Genomic DNA, 8,497 nt, shown 5'->3' with positions numbered 1-8,497 from the left:
AAAGCTGTAAATAAACGCTTTTTGCAAGGCTCTCAGCTACCAAACGGGGTACGCTCGAGGAATAACCTGTAATGTAGACACTTGCCCTTTCCACATCGTTCTAAATTAATCAAACCTCTGCAATAAGCAGTCCTACAAGACACACTGACCCATTTTAGAGAGATAAGGCTCCTGTAATCCTGGTCTGTGGAGGGCGACACCGTGTGGTGAATAGTGGAAGTACAGGATATCCCTCGGACAAATCGCACCGTCGCCAGGACACCGTTATGGAATCCCACACCCTGGGGAGTCTTTGTTAGAGTTTCAGTCAGTGATTGTGGAAACCGTGGACGAGTCTGTCTGTAGGCACTGATTATGCATTAAAGATGAAGCGAGACAACCTTTTCAGTTCCATTTGTATTCCAATTTGACATGCTGCTCTGGAGAATTTTGAATCAAGCTGTAAGATGGGATAAAAGGATATTTTTTTGGTCTATGATGTTGCAGGCATAAAAGATGGAGAGGTAATCTGTGACAATCTTGTTTGTAAGATTTGCATTTGATTGTGTGCTATGAATTGGTGGCGGTGTAGTGGTCTAAGCACATAACTGGTAATCTGGTAATCAGAAGGACGTTGGTTCTAGCCCCACAGCCACCACCATTGTGTCCTTGAGCAAGGCACTTAACTCCAGGTTGCTCTGGGGTGATTGTCCCTGTAATAATTGCACTGTAAGTCGCTTTGGATAAAAGCGTCTGCCAAATGCATAAATGTAAATGTAAAGCTTCTTAAAATATCAATTTTGGATGACAAAGAGAATTTAAATAATAATTTGAAAGTGAAATGTGAAACCAAAACCTTTATCTCACCACCTGTCAACCTCCTTTAAACATTTTCTCTCTGCAGGACCAAAATGCATCATTATCCTGTTTTCGGATCTTACAATCATGGACACTATGAGCACACTTGGCCAATAAAGCTGTTTTCGTAAATTGTCGTAAATTAAGCAAAACTAAAGCTGCTAGGTATTTTTATGTAAACGTAATCTTCAATAAATGTTGACCAAGCCCAGATGTTTTGGACTGAATGCCCTTATTGTAAGGATTTGACATGGTTAAGTCAAATCAGAGCAGGGATGAAAAAAATGTAATCCACATTTCAGCAACCACTTTAACAGATTAGGCCATTTTAACTAAACTCATTTTGTTATAACAAAACCTATCCTGCTTTATGACTAGGTTATTAGCTCCTGCATTTTTATTATAGACCTACTCAATAATAGCAAGGAGTTGGTATATCAAGAAATAAAAAGATTAATTGAATGCCCTATATTGAAGTTCCTTTAAACACCAGGCCTCTCCCACTACGTTCCTGGTGGCTGCAGAACAGCAGGAGCAGGTGATGGAGACTTCCTCAGGGAACCAGAACAGCTGAGCACTGCAGTTCCAGCACCTTCTCTAACAGCTGTGTGGTTGCCTTGGCAACACATCTACTGCATACTGCCGCCACGGTGACCCAGATTTGATGATACTAATCTCACTACACACAAAACTCACACACAGCCTGCCTCCCTTCTGTATGTGCTTGGGGTGTTATGCACATGGGCATAGCTAGTTTGAAGAATATTTGGCATTGATCAGAGGGCACTCACTCCAGATAATGTTAAACAAGCATAATTGCACTCACCTCCGATCAATACCTTGTCTCGTGTTTAAAAAACAGGTAGCTATTTGAATTGTTTACTGAACATATATTAGTGGTTTTTGAATATGTTACACAACTATGGTAATTAATTTTGTCAATAGATCTCTTCACATGAACTAACCTTAGCTCTTTTATCTACCTCATTAAAATGAGCCTGTAAGCTTTGTTTTCATCCTGTTTTTAAAGGGCTATTTTTTTTTCATTAGTTAAACATTTCTCATTTTCTCACCCTCATGCCATCCCAGACGTGTCAGACGTTCTTTCTTCTGCAGAATACAAACAAGGGTTTTTAGAAGAATATCTCAGCTCTGCAGGTCCATGCAATGCAAGTGAATGGTGGTCTAAATGATGACTAAAATTAACGCGTTTTTAAATGGGTTGCATAAACTATACAGAAAAACAATGCCTTCAGAAGCGATACGATAGGTGTGGGTAAGAAACAGATAAATATTTTTAGCATTTTTTTACTATAAATCTCCACCTTTGACAAGCCCCAACCAAAAGGTGGCGATATGCATGAAGAATGCGAATGTCAAGGATCACCAGATGCGAGGACCCAAATGCAGTGCGGTGAATAAAGGGCTTTTTTTTTTATTTTTACAAAATAGCAGTGTACCTGTACCATGTACTGTAGGGGAGTAAACAGTCCAGGATGACAAGAATGTTGACAGGTTGGAGCAAGAGAACCGACAGACAGCCACAGAAATGGAAAAGACGGCCGACAGGAACCTGACCGGGAAACAACCTCACAATCAAGACAATATGACATTTAGACAACAAACTGCCTCCAGACAGAGCACAAAGGGAGATTAAATAAGGGAGAAAACAATTGAGGCAGGTGGAACTAATAACAAGATAACAGGGCAAACGAGGGGGCGGGGTTATCATTCAACACAAACCACAGACACAAACAATAGACATGAGTGCATGCTGCCAGAATGACACAAGAGCAACATGCACTCATGCTAACACACACACACACACACACACACACACACACACACACACTAGACATGAGTGCATGCTGCCAGAATGACACAAGAGCAACATGCACTCATGCTAACACACACACACACACACACACACACGCACACACACTAGACATGAGTGCATGCTGCCAGAATGACACAAGAGCAACATGCACTCATGCTAGAAAACAACAAAACAAGAGAACACTTGGCAAATCCAAAAGGTAAACCATGCATTCTCAACAAAAGACACAAAACATGAAATCACACGAAACAGAACACAAGACCCTTAGGCCTGTACCATAAAGGTAGCTGAAGGAACTCAGGGTTGCTGGATTGGTTTCAGATTGACAAATTCAAACCAATCCAATCATGCTTAATTGGTACAGAGATGCAGCTCATCAACTTTTCTGTCAACTCAGGCTTGATGTGTGACGTTTACAGCTTACAACCAATCCTGTGAGAGAACGTGATACACTTCTTGCCAGAGACAGTGGGATTTACCTCTCTGCTGAAAGTTTATGAAATAAGAATTTTAATTCATTTAAACTGTGCACAAGTCATTGTTTTAAAAACATAAAAACAATTAAAATGCATTTACACTGCTCAAGAGTTCAGCATGAAATCATGAAGTATTAAAACACTTACACAGTACAAGGGATAACTGTCAAATTATGAAGCAATTAAAGACAGATGCAAACTAATTCTTATTGTGATATATATATATATATATATATATATATATATATATATATATATATATATATATATATATATATATAAAAGCTGGTAAATCAGTGCTTAAATAAATTTATATTGACTCACAACAAGAACACACAAGCTTACATTTATTTAAAACATAAACAGTTTTATATTTGTTTGAATTAAAAGCTTTATATATCATTAAAACAATATTACAAATAAATATAGGCTACTTTTAATTACAAAACAAATAGAGACTATAAAGATGAATATTCTCCCAAAGTGTATTTTCATTTTTCAAAATCTACTAGTAAGTGTTTCAAAAAGTGTTTTTAGACAATGGAATAAACTATATATATATGGGATAATAGGAAACCTAGAATTAGTCTTAAAATTCTTAAATTGTCAAAAAGGCTTGGAGGACTGGAATTCTCAAAATGTAATAAATTATTATAAAGCTGCCCAAATTCAACCTATATTGATTTGGATGAATGAAGAATCTAAAGTGAAATGGAGGAAGATGGAAATATATGAAATGGGGAAACTTATTATTATATCCCTGTTCCTACCCAAACAAAGCAACACATTTAAATAATAGATAATATTTGTATTAATAGTACTTTTAGAATTTGGTTAGAAAAAAAAATAGGAAATGTTTAGTTAACTTACAAGAAATTGCTAAAGATCCTGATTTCATGCCAAATAGATTAGATAATACATTTAAGTTTTGAGCAGATAGAAGTCTGAAAAGATATCACCAACTGTTCACTGATAAAGGAATGGATACCTTTTCAAACATATGAGCTTCCAAATTATTTTTTTTTGTTTTGTTTGTATTTACATACAGCTAATCCAATACAAATGTTAGGAATTTTAAAGAGTGCACTTGAAAGAGATATACAGGACACTCTGTATAAAATTATATGTAGGTGGGAGGATGAATTAAAATTGAAAATGAGTCAACAAGAAATATCATATAATACATTCCATACTCAATCCAGTGTTTGGATTGAATCTGCTTACAAGATGCAAATTAGATGTTTTATAACATAATATATAATAACTATAACTATATAATAATTATTAAAGTAAATACAATAGCTGGTAAAAGGGGATTGTTGGAAAAATTGTGGAGAGAAAATGCTCATTACAGTCAAATTCTACATGAGTGCTCTAAACTGACAATTTACTGGAATTAACGGATTAGACAGGTTAATTAAATATTTGACTGCACAAAACCTTATTTTGGGTCAAATGCCATTGTCCTTAAGAAATAAAACTGAACAAAATGCATTTAGGGTAATCAGAATAACAGCTTTGAAACAGATGACAAAACATTGCCATGCAATAATAAGACATATTTGTTATTTTATTAAAAGACGTATTTTGTGCTTGTATGTATGTTCATCTCGAGTCCATGAAAGAAGTGGTTTGGGTGGCATTCACCCCTTTCCATAGCAAACTTGAGTTTTTAATATTTTAAAAATGATTATTTTTTGCAAGTGTCACATTAATCCATCTTACTGGCTGTTTTATAGATAGCCTAACATATTGAGTTTATATTTTCAAAGATTTTTTTGCTATGAGGGCTAATGAAAAGCAATTACATTTTAAATTAAATACAACACACTATCTACTGAAAATCTACATTTAGATTCTCAAATAAATAATTTATCATGAAGAGTCAATTTTGTGGCTTTCTCAGTTTGTAATTGTAAAGTGTGCTTAAGAGACACATTCCAGAGATGTCATTTTTACAGGCCACAGGCCACTGGACTCAAACCAACCGAAGTGGCTGAATCTGGACACAAGTCAGAGACTAACAAGACATGTGTCAGGGCTCTGCCACAAAAGTCACAAAAAAAAAAAAAAGAAAAAAAGAATATGGAAGTAAAAGTGGACAGTTATAGTAAAAAAGGACTTAAATATTGATCTGATTTTACACAAACACCTATCATATTTCTTCTGAAGACATGGATTTAACCACTGGAGCCGTATGGACTACTTGTATGCTGCCTTTATGTGCTTTTTGGAGCTTCAAAGTTCTGGTCACCATTTACTTTGCATTCGCATTGAATTGACCAACAGAGCTTTGATATTCTTCTTAAAATCTGCATTTGTGTTCAGCCGAAGAAAGAAAGTCATACACATCTGTGACTGCATTAGAGGGAGTAAATTATGAGATAATTGTTTTTTTTTTTTTGGGGGTGGGGAGTGGTGAGCTAGTCAAGTCAAGTGGTTTTTATTGTCGTTTCAACCATATACAGTTAGTACAGTACACAGCAAAACGAGACAACGTTCCTCCAGGACCATGGTGCTACATAAAAACAACAAAGGACCAACACAGGACCACATGAGACAACACAACTATATATAAAATACCTATATAAACTACCTATATATACCTATATAAAGTGCACGTGCAAACATGTGCAAAAAGTACAGGACAGTACAACAAATTTCTGACAATGAACAGGACAATAGACAGTGCAGCTCTGACCAGTACTCAGTAGTGCAAAAAGATGACAGTTTCTAAAATGTAAACATAACATACTATGAGATAATGTTCTATGCACATAGCAGTTATTGAGGTAGCAGACAGTTATAAGTGACAGTAATTAAAGTGCAACTCAGGACACGTGTGTGTCAAACCAGTCTCTGAGTATTGAGGAGTCTGATGGCTTGGGGGAAGAAGCTGTTACACAGTCTGGCCGTGAGGGCCCGAATGCTTCGGTACCTCTTGCCAGACGGGAGTAGGGTAAAGAGTTTGTGAGAGGGATGTGTGGGGTCGTCCACAATGCTGGTTGCTTTGCGGATACAGTGTTTTTTGTAAATGTCTTTGATGGAGGGAAGAGAGACCCCAATGATCTTCTCAGCTGTCCTCACTATCCTCTGCAGGGCTTTGCGGTCCGAAACGGTGCAAGTCCCAAACCAGGCAGTGATGCAGCTGCTCAGGATGCTCTCAATAGTCCCTCTATAGAATGTAGTGAGGATTGGGGTTGGGAGATGTGCTTTCCTCAGCCTTCGAAGAAAGTAGAGACGCTGCTGGGCTTTCTTGGTAATAGAGCTGGTGTTGAGGGACCAGGTGACGTTCTCCGCCAAGTGAACACCAAGGAATTTGGTGCTTTTGACGATCTCCACAGAGGAGCCGTCGATGTTCAGCGGAGTGTGTTCACCTTGTGCTCTCCTAAAGTCAACAACCATCTCTTTTGTTTTGTCGACATTCAGGGACAGGTTGTTGGCTCTACACCAGTTCGTCAGCCGCTGCACCTCCTCTCTGTATGCTGACTCGTCGTTCTTGCTGATGAGACCCACCACGGTCGTGTCATCGGCGAACTTGAGGATGTGGTTCGAGCTGTGCATTGCTGCACAGTCGTGAGTCAGCAGAGTGAACAGCAGTGGACTGAGCACACAGCCCTGGGGGCCCCAGTGCTCAGTGTGGTGGTGGTGGAGATGCTGTTCCCGATCCGACTGACTGAGGTCTCCCAGTCAGGAAGTCCAGGATCCAGTTGCAAAGGGAGGTGTCCAGGCCCAGCAGGTTCAGCTTTCCAATCAGGTGCTGGGGAATGATTGTGTTGAATGCTGAGCTGAAATCTATGAACAGCATTCGAACGTATGAGTCCTTATTGTCTAGGTGGGTGAGGGCCAGATGGAGGGTTGTGGTGATGGCATCGTCCGTTGAACGGTTTGAACGATTTGAACGATACGCAAACTGCAGTGGGTCTAGTGAGGGGGGTAGCTGGGTCTTAATCTGCCTCATGACGAGCCTCTCGAAGCACTTCATGATGATGGGTGTAAGTGCGACGGGACGGTAGTCGTTGAGGCAGGACACTGAAGACTTCTTTGGCATGGGGATGATGGTGGTGGCCTTGAAGCACATTGGAACGACGGCGCTGCTCAGAGAGATGTTGAAGATGTCGGTAAGAACATCTGCTAGCTGGTCTGCACATCCTCTGAGCACTCTGCCAGGAATGTTGTCTGGTCCAGCAGCCTTCCGTGGGTTGACTCTACGTAGAGTTTTCCTCACATCTGCCGTGGTAAGACAGAGCACCTGGTCGCTGGGAGGAGGGTGGACTTCCTCGCCATCACGCCGTTCTGCACTTCAAACCGAGTGTAGAAGTCATTCAGCGCATCTGGAAGGGAGGCATCTTTGTCACAGGCAACTGATGTTGTCCTGTAGTTGGTGATGGCCTGGATGCCCTGCCACATGCGCCGCGTGTCACCGCTGTCCTGGAAGTGACTGTGGATTCTCTGGGCGTATGCGCGCTTTGCCTCTCTGATTGCCCGTGACAGTTTGGCCCTAGCTGTTCTTAGGGCTGCCTTATCGCCTGCTCTGAAGGTGGGGGCGGGGCTCCGCCCGGTACGCGCCTGGGATGTTTGTGTAAACAAGATCAAGCGCGTTCGCCCCTCTCGTTGCAAAGTCCACATACTGATGGAATTTAGGGAGCACTGTCTTGAGATTTGCATGGTTGAAATCTCCGGCGACAATAAACAGTCCGTCGGGGTGAGCGTTCTGCAGTTCGCTCATAGCCCCATACAGTTCACAGAGCGCTTCCTTAGCGTTAGCGCTGGGGAATGTAAACCCGGTTATGCAAACAGTGGTGCATTCTCGTGGTAGATAAAAAGGTCTGCATCTAACAGTCACAAGCTCCAACAGCGATGAACAGTAACTAGAGAATAGCATAGAGTTCTTGCACCATTCCGTGTTGATGTAAACACACAAGCCACCACCGCGAGTCTTACCGCAGAGAGCTGTATTTCTGTCGGCATCGAAACGAGGCGAGCCCGTCTAGCTGAATGGCGGCATCCGGAACTCTGTCGCTGAGCCACGCCTCCGTGAAAACAAAGACGCAGCAGTCTCTAAACTCACGCTGCGTAGCCTGCTGGAGTCGGATATAGTCCAGTTTATTGTCCAGGGAGCAAACATTTGAGAGCAGGATAGACGGGAGAGCCGGCCGGCTAGGGTTTGTTTTTAGCCTAGCATGGACCCCGCCCTCTTTCCGCTTCGCTCGCGACACTGCTTACGACGCCCTCTCCCTGGCCACCGGCATCAGGCGACGCCGAGGGCTGGAGGCCTGGTCTCCGCAGCAAGCCGAGTACGCGCAGCGCCTCCTGCAGGTCATCATGCAGCTTGGTTTTTGAATGA

The sequence above is a fragment of the Xyrauchen texanus genome, chromosome 8, assembly GCF_025860055.1.
Source record: "Xyrauchen texanus isolate HMW12.3.18 chromosome 8, RBS_HiC_50CHRs, whole genome shotgun sequence".
Lineage (NCBI taxonomy): Eukaryota > Metazoa > Chordata > Actinopteri > Cypriniformes > Catostomidae > Xyrauchen > Xyrauchen texanus.
Note: the sequence above shows the minus strand (reverse complement) of the source record.